The following is an 18,642-nucleotide window of genomic DNA, read 5'->3' as shown; positions in this document are numbered from 1 at the left end:
TGGACTGTTGATTTACTGTGTAATTTGGGCAAGGTATTTTGGATTTCACTGACTGGGGAGCACATAACGTTTAGTTAATACAAGTTGAACTCATCTCTCTGTCTTGTTTTCCACATATGTAATATAAGGATGGTATAGCCTCTGAATAACTATGATGAATAATTAACTAGAATGCTCACAATAATAGTTATTTCGCAAATGAAAATTGCAGCACAGTCATTTCCCATTAATAATGATAGGATTTCAAAGAGTAGGGAAGCATGGATACTATTTATAAGAGCCAGTCAAAATACTCTTGAATTCTTTGCAAGTTCTACAGATGAGCAGATACCATCAGCCCAAGAAAACTTTGAAATAATACCTTTGCAGCCATCTGGTTCAGACTTGCTTTCTGATATCCCGGTCAGCAACTTGCCTTTTGAGGTGAAGCTGCCCCTTGCTTTTTGCTCAGTTTGCAACCAGGTAAGCATTCACTATACCTTATACTGAGGCCATGATACATGCTGCAGTGAAGGAGAAGATAATTTTTGCTACTCTTCTATATTTTAGTTCACTTAAAAATTTAACAGCTGTGAAGCATTGTTCATCCCTGCCTAGCTGCTAGCCTGATAAATTTCCCCCTCAAAGCTGCTGTGATATGGATACTCCTCTATCCTAATTTGAAAGGAGTCCTGATTTCCCATGAAATGCATTTCATTGTTGGTGGCTACTGTGAGCATTGTATTGAAAAAGTTGATTTGGCAAAGTCCCAACTCAATGGGAAAGACTATGAGAATGAAAAATTGATGTCTGTTGAGGTGTAGAAAAAGAAGGAGCAAGAGGAGCGCCAGGTGTTTACCATTCTCCCTGTTGACCCACATTTTGGACTGTAGCATCTGACGTCGTGAGCTCTAATCCTGTGCCCTAATTATCACCAGTGCTTTTCCATCTTGTTTCATGTCTGGGAAGTTTTTCCCCATGTTGTGTCTTGTTCCTGAGTTAAACTTGGTAATCTTCTTAACTGACTGGGTCTTGAGATATGACAAGCGTCTAACATGTTTTCATGATAATAAAAATTACAAGAGAAGAAAAGATGAAAAGCTAAAGTCTGTTCATACGCAAGGCTTGTTTTCTTCTGTGGTTTATTTACTGTTGCTAATTTTCAATTTGTTTTCAGTAGTAGGTTGTGTGGGTAGCTGTAAAACAATTATTTGAAATTGCTTGGGCAGAGAGAGAAAAGGGAATTCATATAGCCACAAACTTTATTTTTGCCAAATGTAAAACAATCTCTACATTTGAAACACTGAATTTTCAGTATGAAATAAACATTCTAAACATCTTTAAAAGCATTAAATGAAAGGTTTAGTAGACTGTATCCTTAAATATTAATGATGTTTAGTCATTGAAACACTCATACCTATTGCTTACAAATCATATAATTTGGGCTAATGAAATAAGGGATTAAAACAATTTAAAAAAAAAGAATAGTTCCATACAATAGTGAGCAAGAAGACTAGTCCATATTCAAATGATCCCAATTGTCTCAGTAATGATTTCTTTATCTGTTTGGTTTTTTAGAAATGTCTTTTTTAGCATATTTTAAAAATCTAGACTGCAATTAAGGATCACACATCTGCCATTTAGTTCCTAACCTACTTGTTAACTTTCATGGAATTTACAATGTTGGGGAGTCCAGCTTGTTGTTTTGTAGAATTCCTCTGGATCTATTTGATTGTCTCTTTATAATTAGACACAGATTAAACAATTTTAGCAAGAATACTATGCAAGTACTGTTATGTTCATCCCTTTGCATCACATCAGAAGGAACAAAATGATAGTTTTGTACAACACTTGGTCCCCTGGCTCAAATTATGCCTGCCAATATTTTTAAATTTTAAGACAATCTTTTTTCCTTTTTTAATGAATAAATAATCTATGGGATAAAACTTTGATACTATGTGAAGATCATTTTCCCCAACACATTTTCATCTGGTAGTTTTAGTATGCATTTATGATCCTTGGCTGAAAAACACTGGAGATTATGATATTGTGATTTTCTAATTTTATTATTTCGCCTACCTTTATTTGCTTGGCATTCTTCTGTAAAGAAAAAAAATTCTCCTCTCCCAGTATCACAAGAACTCGTGTTTTGAGTTTTTTTTATTGTTTATTTAAATTCAGTATGTCATAATCCCTACTTTCATTTTTATGATTCCCAAATTGTTCCACATTTGGCCCCGTCATGCTTGCTGCTTTGTCCTTTCATCATGTCTTTAGATTCTTTGGCATTTCCTTTGTTTTCTGACACAAGATATTCTAGACTCATTTTGTACTTTCCCTGTCCCTGATCTGGAATCGCCATTTCTCAAGGGAACACTGTATTCCTTGCAGTGGTGCATAGTATTTAGATCTTGGTGCCTTTGGGCCCCTTTAGTGGACAGAACTGGGAATATATATATATTTTAAATCATGCATTCATACTGCTAACTCCACTTCAAATCCAACACCTCAGCGTTCCTCCTTACCTCCTCTCCACATTTATACATCATTTCTCCTGCAGTGTGAACCCTAAGTCACAACATCATCAATATATTTACTCATTTGTTCTATCCTACAATACACATAAAATAATTTTATTTTTTTCCCAAATTCTACTCAATTTATTCATTTTTTAAAAGATATTACATTAAAAAAATATGAGGTCCCCATTCACCCCCACCGCCCCTACCCCACCACTCCCCCCACAGTAACACTCTCCCCCATCATCATGACACATTCATTGCATCTGGTGAGTACATCTCCGGGCATTGCTGCACCCCATGTCCCGTGTTCCACACATAAAATAATTTTAAAAGATTTATCTATTTACTTTATTTATCCTCCACTCCTCCCCCAGATGGTTCTCTCCTTCATCTGTCTGCTCATTGTTTGCTTGCCTTGCCCAGGAAGCACCGGGAACCAAACTTGGGTCCTCCCACAAGAGAGAGGAGTACCCAACAGCCTGAGACACATCCGTTCCCCCAAAATAGTTTTAAGAATCAACAACAAACATTAAGTAATGATGATGATGTGGCTATTCTTGTTATCCTTAGGAAATATATCATTAAGGGTGTACATATAGAGAAATATGTTCAAAGTTTATTGAAATAATTTTCTCTTTGTTTTGTGTGGTTATGTTATCATTTTAATATATAGTTAGGTTCTTTTGCTACTGCTTTAATTCACTTTTAGTATTTGTTTTTTCATCCTGGTTGATATAATTTTATAGTTGAGTATGTGAGAAATTTACAAGGCTCAAACCCCCAAAGTATAAAAAAAAAAGTTGTACTCAGAGAAGCCCTATAAACTTTTCAGTTCCTTTCACCTCTCCTCCTGACTCCAGATGAGGACCCATTTATATTTTGCTTGTTTTAATATTACCCAGAACTAAGGATTAATACAGGGTAATACTCAAGTGAAAAATACATCCCATGCTCACTCTTAAAAGGATTATGTCTGGGGAGCAGATGTAGCTCAAGTGGTCCTAGGCTCTCCTAAGAACGAACAAACCAAAAAAGCAACTCTCATTGGCGAGTGGATGTAGCTCAGGAGTTGAGCACCTGCTTCCCATGTGCAAGGTCCTGGGTCCATTCCCTGGTACCACTTAAAAAAAAATGGGTTATGTCTGTCTTGCATCATTTTACATACCTTACTTACCTGACAATGTGCAACCTGGGTTGAAGCCTATTCAGGCACTAACTGGGAAGCATGGTATCCTAGGAGACTCATTCAAGTTCATACTCATCCAAACCTTAGTACCAAAATGTCTGATAGAATCCAGGCACCATATTTTATTGGTCATAACATTGGCCTTTAAAAATATCTATGTATCTCTGAAATTAATTTGCATCTTAAAATTGACAGTGTGTCATAAGTGAATTGGCAGCTTTTTCCCCTTTCTTTTAAAGGTCCAGAAAATAACAGGTCATCTTACAACTAATGCCATCTTAGATTTGATGAGATATGGCCATGTGTGTTTCTGATATCTTCAATATGGGGTTTAGAAATAGAAGGACAATTAGTTGAAGAGAATCAAAGTGATATTCTAGGCAAATCACTGGCAGGCTTTCTTAGTGATCCTGTGCACATATCCAGCTAATAATAGTAGAGAATAACATAGTTGTGATCACTCTCCAATGTTTCTTCTCTAGGCCCCGTGAGCCATGGTGACTATAGGCCGCCTTGGTCCCTGCATTCTTTTGCTTCAATGGTCCCATGCTCAATGTTTACTTTTTGACCCTGCCATTTGGGTCAGGGCCTCACAATAAACATTTGTTCTGGTCCTGTGCCCAGCCTGTTCTGAGGGTACTAACGGTCTATAGTGATATGAAGTCTCCTTGCTTGCTTGGTCAAAACCCTGGGACAGGTAAAATAGACTCACTCCATGGTTTCAGAACAGTAGAGTTTCCTGACAAATTCCAGGTAGAAAGATTCTATCCTATGAAGAATGAGACAGTCTATTAATAGCACTTTTTAAATGTCCCTTGTAATATCTGGCAGACAGAGAAACAAGACATGTAGCTGGATTAAGCCCTCAGAAATTTAGAGTTCTTTCATTTTTCTTCACCAACACGTTCTCTGAGGGACAGATTTTTTTTTCCAAATTTTTAAAATATATTTTTTTAAATTTTTAAAAAATATTTAGGTTACTAAAGATTACATAAAAATATAGCAGATTCCCATATGTCCTGCTTCCTACACCTTCCATATTTTCCACATTAACAACATCTTTCATAAGTGTGGTAGATTCATTACAATTGATGAAAACATTTTGGAATATTGCCATTAAGCATGGATTGTAGTTTACATTATAGTTTACACTCTCTCCCACACATTTTTGTAGGTTATGGCAAGAAATGTAATGGCCTGTATCTATTGTTTTGATATCATTCAGGACAATTCCCAAGTTCCAAAAATACCCCCATATTTCACCTGTTTTTCCCTCTCCCTGCTCTCAGAACCCCCAGTGGCCACTGCATCCAGATCAATGATATAATTTCTTCCATTGCTAAAATCGCAATAAGTCTATAGCAAATTACCAGTAACTCTATTTTAGTCCACAGTTCATTCCCCAATCCTGAGAGTTCTGGGATGGTGATGCCCACTCCACCTCTAATCGAGAAGTGCTTCTATCCCATGGGGCAGATGAACGGGACTATCTTGCTTGCAGTTGTAGACTCTCTCGGTTTCTTGGGAGGGTCATTGTCCATAATCATATCCTTGTTAGTTGTCCTGGGTGAGTCCAATGAACTGGAGAGTTGGTGTTGCAACTCCATTGAGATTCAGGGCCTGGCTGGCACAAGCACAGCCCAAAGATTTTAGTCCCTTGGATGTACACTTATCAATACTAGTACTAATTATAGGTTCAAATTGAAGGGTCAGAAGAGTCATGTTTAGGGACAACTAAGTCCAACTCTGTCACATGTGGGAACAAAAATTCCAAAATAGAACCCACTGACAAAGCATCAAACTCCTGAGCTATCTGCCCTGATATAGTATCTGGATATTTCCAGAGCCCTCGCAAACCCCACTATCTGAGGTAGTATTTATTTGGGCAGTCAATGAGATCCTATTGAAATAGTCATGAGCATAACCTCTGGAATGACTTCCTGACTCACTTTGAAGACTCTTACCCATGTAAACTCATTTGTCTTTACCTTTCCCCCTTTTGGTCAAGGTCTTTTTCCAGTTGCATTTCTGGTTGTTAGTAATCCCTTGGTGCCAGGGAGGTTCATCCCCAGGAGTCATGTCCCATGCTGGCAGGAAGTTTAATGCATTTATATGCTGAGCTCTGCTTAGAGAGAGGCCACATTTGAGCAACAAGAAGACTCTATGAGTACTCTCTTTAAACACTGGGGGGAAGGTAATATATTTACATGAAGGACAGATTTTAAAACTATGCCTTGCAATTCTCCTGCTTGTAGTTGTAGGCACTCTCGGTTCCCTGGTTTGGTGGTTGACCATCCTCACCTTCCTGTTAGCCAACAGTGGGGGGGGGGGGTGGGAAGTGGGGTATTTGGGAACTTCTTATATTTTTTAATGTAACATTTTTTGTGATTTATGTATCTTTAAAAAAAAAAGATGATTTATTATTTAAAAATAAATAAATAAATAAAATAAAACCATGCCTTGTGATCCTTGACAGATGTTAGAACTATGGTTTGCAATACTTTTTTTTTTTTTGCTTTTTTTTGTAAGGGTATCATTGCAGCAGTGTTGTTCCAGAGTATTTGGAATCTGAATTTGTCAACCTCTCTTGAGCTCAAAAAAATTTACAAATCAATGTGTAACTTATATGAAAATTAATTTTTCCCAATAAGTCCAGCCATATTTTACGATATTAAATATAATATTATTTATGTTCCTTATCTGGATAAGGAGAATAAAAATTTTCTTTTGTATGTTGAGCTCTTTAACAGCCTGGTTCTCCCTTTAAGATCATTTGGAATACAAAGAGAGGTATATTCTCTGCTGCACTGAAACTCAGTATAGTGGGTGAATCCCACTACAGAACTGCTGAGACAGTACTAAAAACAGAGCACAAAGGAAGAGCAACTGACAGAAGGGTGAATGGGCAAAATGTCCAGTATAAAGTACCCACTGAGCAAAGCTGTAAACATGAGTAGTAGATGGCCAGGAAAAGCTGAGAAATATCATAGAGGACAGGCTGAGGAGAGAAATGTAGGAAAAAATACTGAGGTAGGAGAAAAAAAATGTTTAAGAATGATGCTTTAGTTTGGCAAAGGGCTGCCAAAGCAAAGTACCAGAAATGAGTTGGTTTTTATAAAGGGAATTTATTTGGGGGTAAAAACATACAGTTCTGAGGCTGTAAAATATCCAAATTAAGGCAAAATTGGAGGTATTTTCTTACCAAAGTAAGTTGCCATGTGTTGAAGCAAGATGGCTACCGATTTCTTCCAATGTTTGAGCTCAGCATAGGGTTTGTCTCTCTCCAGTCCTTCTATAACAGTCTTGGAAGATCTGCCTTCTTTCTGAATTCAGCCATAGGCTACTAAGCCAGAGGTTCTTAACCAGGAGTTCACGGACCCCTCAGGGGGTTTATAGCTTGAATTTAAAACTCAAAAAACATTATTCTTGTGGGGATGTATTGGTATGAGTGTGATATGTTTCTTAAATAATGCACAGTATAGTGTGGACCTAGTATGATTTTTATTTTGATGTAGAATATTCTGAGTACGTGGGATAACTGCCTGCAAAAATGGTTGGTAAAGATGGCAGAGATGGTTTTATGATGCTGTGGGAAAACTCAAATTTCTGAATGCTTGCTGAAAATGACCATTTGAAAAGATGTTGAATAGTATTAGGTTATCAGGTATTGAAATTATGGGAAAGCTCTAAAATATAATTTTGCATAATCCTAAAATTTAATTTAAAGACATGCCGATGTTGAGTGTCATAAAATTATTTGCCGCTATGTTCTGAGAAGGTGTCCATGGATTTCACCTAACTGGCAAAGGGATTTATGAAACAAAAAGGTTAAGAACCCCTGTATTAGGCATATAGCAAGGCTCATCTCCTCTTGAGCTGCTCCTCTTGGGTGGGGTTTCATGCTTAAGTGATCCTCTAGTAGTCTCTGTTCCATGGCAGGATCAAACATGGTAAATTCCTTTTCCTGTGTATCTCTGTGTCTCTCTGTGTCTCTGTTTATAGCAGACCCAGCTGGGGGGTGGGGGAGATGGATAGGGGGTGCAGAGACTCCTCTGAGTCTAACCTCACTGACTTAATCCAATCAAAAGCCCTGCAACAATCATATCAGGTTATCTAATCAAAGGCCCTCAAATGAACTTAATGCAATCAAAGGGCATCACACCCACTGGAATAGGCAAGTTTAAAAACATAATCTTTCTCTTTTTGGGATTCATAAAATAATCTCAAGTTACCACAAATGATGATGGAAAGTAAACTACAGGGCATGGAAGAGGAGGAAAGGAAAACAGGGAGATTGTAAACCCAAGAAGTCACTTGAAAATTTTATCTTCCTTGTTAAAGAATGTGGCCATTGTTCTGTAAAACAAGAAGCCCTACACACATCTGCTAAGGCTTCATTATATGCCAGACTCCTACCAATAAGAAAAGTGACAGTCACATCCCTGAGTGGTGTGGAGGTAGGTTTTAAAGTCAAGATTACCCATAGACAGGCTGGTTAAAAGGCTGTCTAAGAATTCAGGGAAGCACTGAACACACAGGGATTAGGGTTGTCAGACTTTAATCTGCTTTTGGATTCTGGCTCCTGAGAGTTAAAACTAACAAAATTTCTGAATTACTAAACTTCAGTTTGCATTTTTTTTCAAATTTCTTCTTACAGCAAAGTTTCTAAATAAGTTATTTAAATTATACCTTCACATTTGTGCTCAAACAAGTTAAATGCAAAGTATGCAGAAAGCCAAAAGAAAATTCAGCTATGGGCATGAAAGGATTACCTAGGGCAGTTGTCCACTTAGAGGAGAAAATTTGGACAAATGCAAATAAAACTGTTTTAATAGATAATAAAAGACACTTTTCATTGCAACTATACTACAGGGTATCACAAAGAAAACATGATTGGGGACATGTTAAAGAATTGTACAGGCACTTTCATCTCTAAGCAAATACCAGTAAGGGCAGACTGACAGAAATGATAGAAAATCTATATGGTTTGAGTTGTAAATGTAGTGTGAGTTGATTAGAAGTGTTTTATCTTCCTGTCTCAAATGGTTGGCATAATGAAGGAACTGAAAGAACATAAGGAAGCCATAATTAAGTGATTAGGAAGATCTATAAAAAGTCCCTATTTGCAAGCAACAGAAAACCCAAGTCTGGCTAGTTTTAAAAAGTAAAGGAAATTTATTGATCAAGGCAAGTGAAATGTATGGAGACTTTAGGCATAACTTGACTTGGATATTCATGATATTACCAGAATCATGGATGATTCTTTCCATCTCCTCCTCTAGGCATCAGGTGCATTCATAGGCTTGCTTCCCTTTTTTTTTTTTAAAGATTTATTTTATTTATTTTTCTTCCCTTCCTCCCCTGTTGTCTGCTCTCTGTGCCCATTTGCTGTGTGTTCTTCTGTGTCTGCTGGCATTCTTGTCATGTGGCATGAGGAAACTGCATCACTTTTTTTGTTGCGTCATCTTGCTGTGTCAGCTCTCTGTGTGTGCGGCACCACTCCTGGGTGGGCTGCGCTTTATTCGCATTGGGCAGCACTCCTTGTGGGGCACACTCCTTGTGTATGGGGCTCCCCTAGGCAGGGGACACCCCTGTGTAGCATGGCACTCCTTGCGTGTGGCAGCCCTGTGCATGGGCCAGCTCACCACACAGGTCAGGAGGCCCTAGGTATCAAACCCTGGACCCTCCAAATGGTAGGTGGATGCTCTATCAGTTGAACCATATCTGCCTCCAGCTTGCTTCTCTTTTGATAAATGCCAGAACATCTAAGGTGGGGCCATGTGCTTCCTCATTCATTTCCAAAGAGGAAGAAAGAACTTCTTGAGCAGCTATAAATGAAAAGTGCTGAGCTTCATTCCAATCAGACAACCACAGACATATGCCTGCTCTTGAACCAGCTGCTATGACAAAAGGATAGTCAGATATGGATTGGCATTGGCCTGAGGTCAGTACCCATCACTGTACCATTAACTGACAAAGAGAAGGCATTACTTCAATTGGCTCAGATCAACCAGGTCCACTCCTGGTAAGGTCATCATAGAAGGTTGCCCAGCCAAGGTGATGATTAGCTGTTGGAATCCAGCTCACATGCTGCTTTTCAAGCTGTACACTCTGGCATAAGGTTGTATTTCCTGGAGGAAGAAAGGTTTTGTTTTTTTTTTATAACTCTCACAGAATCACAGTCCTGCATACTTACTGGTGTGTCTACCTAGAGATGGCCATTTTTTTTCCTATTTCATGTAGTGATGCCTATGGCAATGACCCTCATCCTAGAGTTGAGGGATCAATCCCAACTATTTTGCTATGTCTTCTATTTGCTCCTTCAGATCCAATCTCCACTTTATAGTTTCCAAGAATCTGAGCTATATCACAGGTTCCTCCCCTCTAGACCCTGGTATGGGACCAGGGAGAAGTCCACCATAGGCTGACCACATTCCTCCACTGTAGGCCAAGCTCTTGCCGGCAGCCCTCTCCACAGGCCTTCATTCATAGATTCTGGTAACTGTTTTATCCCTTGTGCCTTCAGGACCAGGATGGTACCAGTCTCTCCTCCTCATACTGCATGACTCGCTTTGGGGTGCTTATGGTTTCCTCATCTGGCCCTTGTCTTCATAAATAGTTACTCTATTAATCTCTCCTCAAAGGACCCAATTTGAGCAGGCCCACTTATTTCTTGCCAAGGACATTATAGTTGCACCCACAACCTTGCACCCTGCTTCACCATGGGGGAGAACTCTACTGGATGCTGGGAATGAAGTCGCAGATGACCAAAGGCACCTTGGTCATCATCTGGTTCCCCATCAGACTTAGCTCAGTGGGTCCAGGCATGAATGATCTGACAGAGAAACTCATTTTGTAATGATTTCTACTTAAAATGCAAAGGGTTTGAAACTTTGAGAAACCTAAAGAAAAGTATTATTGTACATCAGAATATTTTACTCTAAACTTGGAGATATGCTCATCTTTTAAAGTGTGTGCAGGTCAAGATTCTGAAATTTTCCAGATCATTTCTGGTGGAAGACTGCAAACAATATTTTATGAGGCCAAAATAAGAAAGAAAGAAATGAAAGAGATCAGAAATCCCAGGAGAGGGAAGCAGATTTGGCTCAATGGATAGAGCATTCACCGACCACATGAGAGGTCCAGGGTTCAAACCCAGGGCCTCCTGATCCATGTGATGAGCTGGCCTAGGTGTGGTGCTGATGCACGTAAGGAGTGCCATGCCACGCAGGGGTATCCCCCGCGTAGAGGAGCTCCGCGTGCAAGGAGTGCGCCCTGTAAGGAGAGCCGCCCAGTGAGAAAGAAAGTGCAGCCTGCCCAGGAATGGTGCTGCACACATGGAGAGCTGACGCGGCATGATGACACAACAAAAAGAGACACAGAGTCCTGGTGCCGCTGACAAGAATATAAGCGGACCCAAAAGAACACACAGTGAATGGACACAGAGAGCAGACAACTGAGCGGGGGGGGGGGGGGGGGGGGGCCGGGGGGGGGGGCGAAGGGGGGGGCAGTAAAGGGAGAGAAATAAATTTAAAGAATAAATAAACAAATAAAAAGAAATCCCAGGAGAGTCCATCCAACACTTTGCCTTTGTCTGCTTTTGTAGGCAGCTCTATTAATCAGGATTAGATACACCTAAATGGGGGAGTTTTTAGCTTAAGGAAACAGATGCCACAACTAAGAAAAATAATGCAATGTAAGTTTTGTCTTGAAGTCTATTCTGTAATGCACAACCTTTCTAAGCCAAAATCCTAACCTTGTGTAGAAAACAGTTCAGAGCGGTCCTTAGCAGAGAACCATAAGTTAAAGAGAAGAAATGGTCCAGACTTTCCAGGGCCTTTACTCAGGCATAACTCTGGAATTCAAACCAAATTTGCATTTGGTTGAGTAGTTTGGCACATTTTTCTATTTTGAGACATTAAACTATAATTACAAGTTACTCATTTCATTTAAATGAATGTCCCTAAAAGATAAAACTAGGGAAAGTTCTTCCTTGTCTTTAAAGGAAAAAGAAAAACAAAACAAAATAAAACAAAATAAAAACCAATAACAACAACAAAAAAACCCCAGCAAATAAATTAACTTAAAGAGAACTAAAGCAAATCAAAATGTGGTAAAGCTGGAAAATGTGTATATGTGTTTATGGTATATTTTAAAATTTCATCAATAAAAAAAATTGAGCTGATATAAAGGATTCAAATATTCAATAGGTAATCTGGTGGCATTAAAGAATCCTACTAGAGAAAACAAAGTTCTATAAAAATTTGTGTAATCAAACTAGTGAGACTTTAACCTCAGTGCAAGATTTTAATTCGAAAATTCTTTTGCTACTTTCCCTTATATTTATTCTAAATAGTTCAATAAGACTGGTGTTTTCTTAGTTAAAAATGTAAGCTGATATGAGGGGTGAGGAAAGGAGGGGCACAGATTTATTTATTAATAGTCAACAAGTAAAAAAAAATATTCTGCAAGTCAAAATGAAAAGGAAGAAATCAAAGGAAAGGAATTATAGGACTGGCGGAGAGCAATTATTCTGTGTCCCACTGCACACAGGCCAAGAGTGAATCCCACTATATTCCACAACCTGAAAAAAAAGTTTTCAGTGCTGAATTATGTGATTCTCTGAAAACAGGATGATGGGTTAGAAAACATCTCAAATTCTTCAAATGTTATGATTAATTCATTCACTCCAGTTCCAGTGCAACTATCAGGGGCAACTGTGCTAATTTCTAACAGAGGATAAGTAGAAGGGTAATATAGTTTCTGATTTATAAGAGCACACAATATAGAAAGGTACTGGAACATTACTCAGATACACAAAGAAAATGTAGCTTTATTTTCAGCCTAAGTTTCCTATAAGCCTAAGCTCTCCTCTCTCTATCCCTACCTTACTCCTCTGGGCAGCAAAGAAGAAGATAAATACTGCCAGCCTCCCCCAGTTTAAATAGTCGTTTTGATTTCAGATCTCTTTTTGAAGTAAATATTCCGTGAACTCTAAGTTCAAGTCCTTATCATGGTGGTATCTCACTTTTTCTTCCCCAAATAGTGTCTATCTCTCCTCGTGGTCCTCTTGGTTTTGGAGGGAGGAGTCAGCACCTGACGGCATGTTGGTCTTTGGCTGGTTTCCACCAGGGGAAGGCTGGTCCAATCATTGAGATGTGTGTGTGTGTGTGTGTGTGTGTGTGTGTGGTGTGTCCTGGTCAGCTCAGGTGTACTTTGTAGGGTCATGTTTCTGAAAGCAAGGCTGAAATCTGCTACTGAAGTCAGCAGCAAGGGAACTCACGATCTACTTATAACTAGGCACATATCCCTGCTAGTGTACATTTGTGGTTTATGGAATTTCTAGAGGTTTGCTTGTTGTCTGACAGAATAGTATTTGATAAATTTTTGTACTCTGGAATTATCAATTATTATAATTTTCTTCTAGTTTTTAAGTAAGAGATCATATATTTAAAAATGCATAGCAGATATTCAGTAAATGTTGGTTTCTCTTCTGCTTCCCAGTCTTTATAATAATTAACTGTTGGAAACAATCACACCCCTATTGCTTACATGGGAAAAAAAATTAACAAGTTCTTTTCTCACTGCAAACTTGCTAAGTCATTTGTGTAAAATTAATGTTTTAGTTGCAGTACAAAAAGGTAGTAAAGAATTCTCTAAGAATTAATGGAATCCAAGTGATCATCTTACGCTGCCAGAGAGCTATGACAAATACCACACAATGGGTTGGCATAACAACATTTATTGTCTCTCAATAAATTGTGGCTAGAAGTCCAAAATCAAGATATAAGCAAGACTTGCTTTCTTCCCAAGTCTGTAGGTTTCTGGTGCTGGCTGCTGGCAATTCTTGGGGTTCCTTTGCATGTTACTCTGCCTGCTGTCACAGTGCAACTCCTATGGCCACTGGAGTCTCTTTATTAGACCTCTAGTAATATAGATTAAGGCCCATCTTGATTCAGTTGGCCTCTCATCAACTAAAATATCTTCAAAAGGTCCTATCTACAATTGGTTAACTCCCACAGGGATGGGGATTAATATTAAGAACATGTGTTTGTTTTTTTTAAATGGGCGAAGGACTTTAATAGATATTTTTTCAGAGAAGATAAACAGATGACCAATAAACACATGAAAAGATGCTCAATATCATTAGCCAATAGGGAAATGCAAATTAAAACTACCTTGATATACCACTTCACACCCACAAAAATGACTACTCTTTTTAAAATGAAAAATAAGTGTTGGCGAAGGATATGGAGAAATTGGAACTTTACTGCATTGTTGGTTTATATGTAAAATATACATATTTCATATTTCATATATGTATATTTTAAAAATAAACATATAAAGTGGCATGGATGTTCCTTAAAAAGTTAAATATAGAATTACCATTTGATCCAGTAACCTCTCATCCAGATATATACCCCGAAAAAAGTGAAAACAGGATCATAGATACTTATACACCAATGTTTATAGCAGCATTATTCAGAATATCCAAAAGTTGGAAACAACCTAAGTATCTATCAACAAATGAATAGATTAACAAAATGTGGTACATCCACACAGTGGAATATTATCCATCCATAAGAAAAACTGAGTTATGAGACCTGCTGCAACATGGAAGAACTCTGAAAACATGCTCAGTGAAATAAGGTAGAGACATAAGGATAAAATTGTATAATATCACTTATAAGTGATGACTAAAAATAGCAAATTTGCAGCTGTAGAAAGAAAATTAAAGATTACTAGGCGAGTGGGAGAAAAAGGGGGAGTGTTTGTAAAAAATTTTTTTTTTAATTTCAGGATTAAAAAACAAAAAGCCACTGCTTGACAGTTACTCTATAAAAAAGCCAACAGTCCCCGTGATGTGGGGATGGGTAAGTCTATATTCAGTAGGGCAGGCCACAACTGATAACTCAGATGAAGGTTTTTAAAGAAGCTGGCTGGTTGAAGTAGAGATGAAAATTCTTCCTTCTGACAGATGAAATATACTTCTCCTTTTAAGATCTTCATCTGGTTAGAAGAGACTTCTCCCTTTGGTGAAGGCAATTTCCTCAGTTGATTGTAGATGTAGTCAGCCATGGATGCAATTAACTTACTGATGATTCAAATCCATGAAATACTTTCACAGTAACCATCAGGCTAGGGTCAGGCTAGTGCTTGCCTGACCAAACTACTGGACACCAAAACGTACCCAAGTTGACACATGAACTTTACCAGCACAGTTGGGTTTTCTTTTCTTCTTTTTAAACTTAAACTATGAACTAAATAGTTCACTAATTTAAATAAATTGCAAATCATTGGGAAACTGAGTATTTGCTCCTGTTACATTTGCAGAAACTAAAAGCAATAAAGAATGAACACATACAGTAAGCTGCTAATTTTTCTCCATTTAAGAACTGACTTAATACTGGGTATCTCTGACAGGACAAGGGGACGAGGTGGCCCATGATTTTCCTGAGACTCCATTTGTACCATGGCTTGGTAGGACACAGCAATTTAAAAGGAAACAAGAACAGAGTTCTCCAGGACAGTAAGCCAGAAATCCTGGTTAAACCATCCTCTCATGTAGTTATATAAACATATCTGATTACCACTAGAAAAGAACCTGTGTGCACGTGGTGCCAACTGCTAGAAATCTTGCATAGAATTAGAATGGAGCAGTGTCTTTGACTTTTCAGGTAATTTTATGTGTCAGGATATGGTTAATTCCTTGGTGTTCAGGGCACACTCCTAAAGATGCTGTTAAAAACAAATATAGCCCATAGAGAGAAAATCCATGTTCTAAGAGACAAAACATTTTATCTGGACAAAAGGATAATTTAACTTGTGAAACTCAAGAACACAAGAAAGTAAGAACAAGGACAATAATAAAAATAATGTCTTTGAATATAATCAACTAGAAAAGCAAGGTATTTTCCTACACTAAACATTATCACTTTCTCACTACTCCAATGAAATCCAATAAATCATTTTATGGTGAAAAGGCCCAGATCAGAACAGTAAGTAAAAACTTAACCCTTGACACCCACAGAACACAAGTCACAGCTCCCTCACAGGAACACTGGCTGTGCCATCCAAGATTGTCAACAACACCCAAAGTCTGTAGTTTGGTCTTTTGCCAATGTGAGTGGCTGGAGTTTCCATGTTATTTTATAAAACAGTTCCAACTGGGAAAGTGGGGGCAATGAGTGAAGCCAGAGAGTATAACAGGAGCAGTTTCCCACAAGGCCTTTGTCCTCTGACCTATGCAGTAGTTTGAATCTGAAGTCTAGCTTCAGGCAGGCAGTTCTTCAGCAGGGCCTCTTCTCGCGCTTGCTTTAAGTCTTCTGCCCCCGTCAGGCAGTGAAGAGCTCGGTAGCGCTCTCACCATAGCAGTACTTGGCTATGGGATCCAGTTTAGCCAAACACAATTCAAAGTGATCTTCCAATGCCATGTAGAGGTTCTGGAATGACACAGCTACCCAGATGAGGAAGCGCCCCAGGAGAAGTTGCTTGTTGGGCTGCAGGCATCAGGAGACACAGTGAAAATAGGCGCTGTAGCAGCCTTGGACAAGCAGCCACCTCATCAGTACTGCTTTGTGCTAAGGATGAGGACTTGACAGGAGACATTCACCAGCAAATCATTCCCTTCATAAATGTACCCTAGTTCATCCGTGATGAGGTGCATCCCTTGAGTGGAGTTACGGCACTGGTCGACTGCTATCGCCCAGGTTAAACTGCACTTTCCTAGGAATGCAATGATCATGGTCTTGAACCTGGAGAAGATTCTGATCTCTCACTGCCCTCTCCTCCTGCTTCAAGGTGCTGGTGAGTAAGCAGACAAGTGAGAGACCAAAGACTGGGGAGAGCACCCTCCTCTTTCGCAGAAGTTGGCACCACATTCGCAGAAGTTGGCGCCACACCAAGGCTGCAGGTTTCACTGTGGGGTGGGGCAGACCTGGAGCAGGGGCGTCCCGGTCCCTACGATCTGGGAGCCCCATGCCCAGCAACCCCCCGCGCCCCACGCCCCTTGGGTCTGCCAGCTCCCAGCAGCCTCCGGGCGTCTATGAGATCCTGCAGAACACCCCTCCCAGGAACGTGTTTTTATAAGGATATAATTCACCCTCCCACAGTGATATAAGCCATCAGTTTGTTAGAAGTTTGAATAGTTTTAGCATTATACTTCATATGTGTGTTTATGTTTTAATTTTGTATGTTTTCTTTAGTCATCAGTATAGACTATTACAAAGAAATTTTCTCATGATCCCTGAAGGCAAAACACAATTGTTTTTTCCTGGTTTCCTTATTGCCTTTAATCATATAATTATATAAAATATTTATAAATATGTGCTTTCACAAAGTTATGGTAATAGGATCCATGCTCTTTTTTCTCTTAATATTAAACATCGATTTCCATGTGGCTAATCATTATATATATGATTTTAATAATGACACAATATTTAACAAATTAGATATTTCCTTATGAGACATTTAAGTCATTTCTTGGTTTTTCAAGATTATACGTAATATTACAATAACCATTTTTATGAATATAGTAGAGTTTATCTTCCTCTTGATTAATTTCTTAGCATTTATTTTCCCAAGAAGAGAAGGGATTGCAGACAAAAATTTTATCTTCCATCCTTGGGGATTGTGTTTCCAAGCATGCCTGCAGGACCCTGCTTTCCCATTGCAGCCTCAGCTAGCAATAGTTCAGGTTTCAATCAAGGATAGTTCTTCTGCTGGCATGACTGAGTCTTCTCTTAGCAGAAGTTTTCCATTTCAATTCAAAGTCAGATTTAAAATCTCTTTGTTCCACAGCTTGCGCAGGTTTTTTTTTTTTTCTTTTACTTTAAGCATCACTTGTTTCAAACATAGCAGAAAGACTGAAGTACCTTTTACAGGGGGAAAAAAAAGTTGTTTTTGTGCAGCATACCTGGAAGCAATAAGTAGAAAGGATTGAGAATTTACTATGCTCTGAATATTTTATGTATATTCACTTGTTGAGCCTGCATAACCACTATGCGTTATTCCTACAATACTGATGAAAGCAGGGAGATGCAGAACAACTAATAATTTGTCCTTTGTCACACAGCTATTAAGTGACAGAGCAGAAATTCCAACCCAGGAAATCTGATTCCAGAGTTTACACACTACTTCACTGTGCTGATCTGGAAATGAGAGCAGAAACTGATGTCTACTAAGTAGAAGTTCTACAGATTATTTGTCTTTTTTCTTAGGAATTTATATTTAGATAGGAAAATATCCAAAAAAAAAAAGAAAGAAAAAGTTCTCTTCTAATAAAGCTTTCCTCTTTTCATTCCCTGTCCTCCCCTAATAAACATTTCTAAGGACAGAATGGGGAGGAATAGAATAGATTTTTAAAAAGCCGCTAAGCTTTCTAACCTCCATAAACTTTCATTCAGTCAAACTTACCAAAAAAATATTTTATTACCAAAATATTTATTACCAAATAAAGTTTTACTGTGAACATTTTTGAGCTAAAGTCTAGTATATTTTTCAGAGGAATATCACCACACAATATGTATAACAATAATCTGTTATGCTTCATCCTTTTCCTGAAGTCCACAAACAAGTTTACAAATATTAGACCCAAGGAAGTTTAAAATTATTTACTTTTTGAAATTACATTTAATTCTGTTAATTAGTTACATGTTCTCTTTGAGATTGTTAACTTAAATCTTGACAGAAGAGATACGCACATTTTTGTTTTTACTATTAGAGCTACCAATTTTCCTTTCTACTTGTAAGTATTAAGGTGAAATGGATGTGGCTCTACCCCTTGGGCACCTGCCTACCACATGGGAGGTCCTGGGTTTGGGTCCCAGTGAAGCCGGCCAGTAAGGTAGGGACTCAATAGATGGTTCTGAAACCTGACAGAGAGTCCACGTGGACATCAATAACCCCTAAGATGGCTGCTGGAAGACCCTCCCCAAGATTCTACCATTCAGAACA

General features: G+C 38.5%; 1 pseudogene; it reads right to left on the bottom strand.

Annotated features, from left to right (window-relative positions):
* Positions 1–16,022: 16,022 nt before the first annotated feature.
* LOC101430616 (SREBP regulating gene protein pseudogene) lies at positions 16,023–16,667 on the bottom strand (annotated as a pseudogene).
* Positions 16,668–18,642: the final 1,975 nt, after the last annotated feature.

The sequence above is a fragment of the Dasypus novemcinctus genome, chromosome 11 (assembly GCF_030445035.2).
Source record: "Dasypus novemcinctus isolate mDasNov1 chromosome 11, mDasNov1.1.hap2, whole genome shotgun sequence".
Taxonomy (NCBI): Eukaryota; Metazoa; Chordata; class Mammalia; order Cingulata; family Dasypodidae; genus Dasypus; species Dasypus novemcinctus.
The sequence above is the reverse complement of the archived record's forward strand: the minus strand, read 5'-3'. Positions and strand labels throughout refer to the sequence as shown.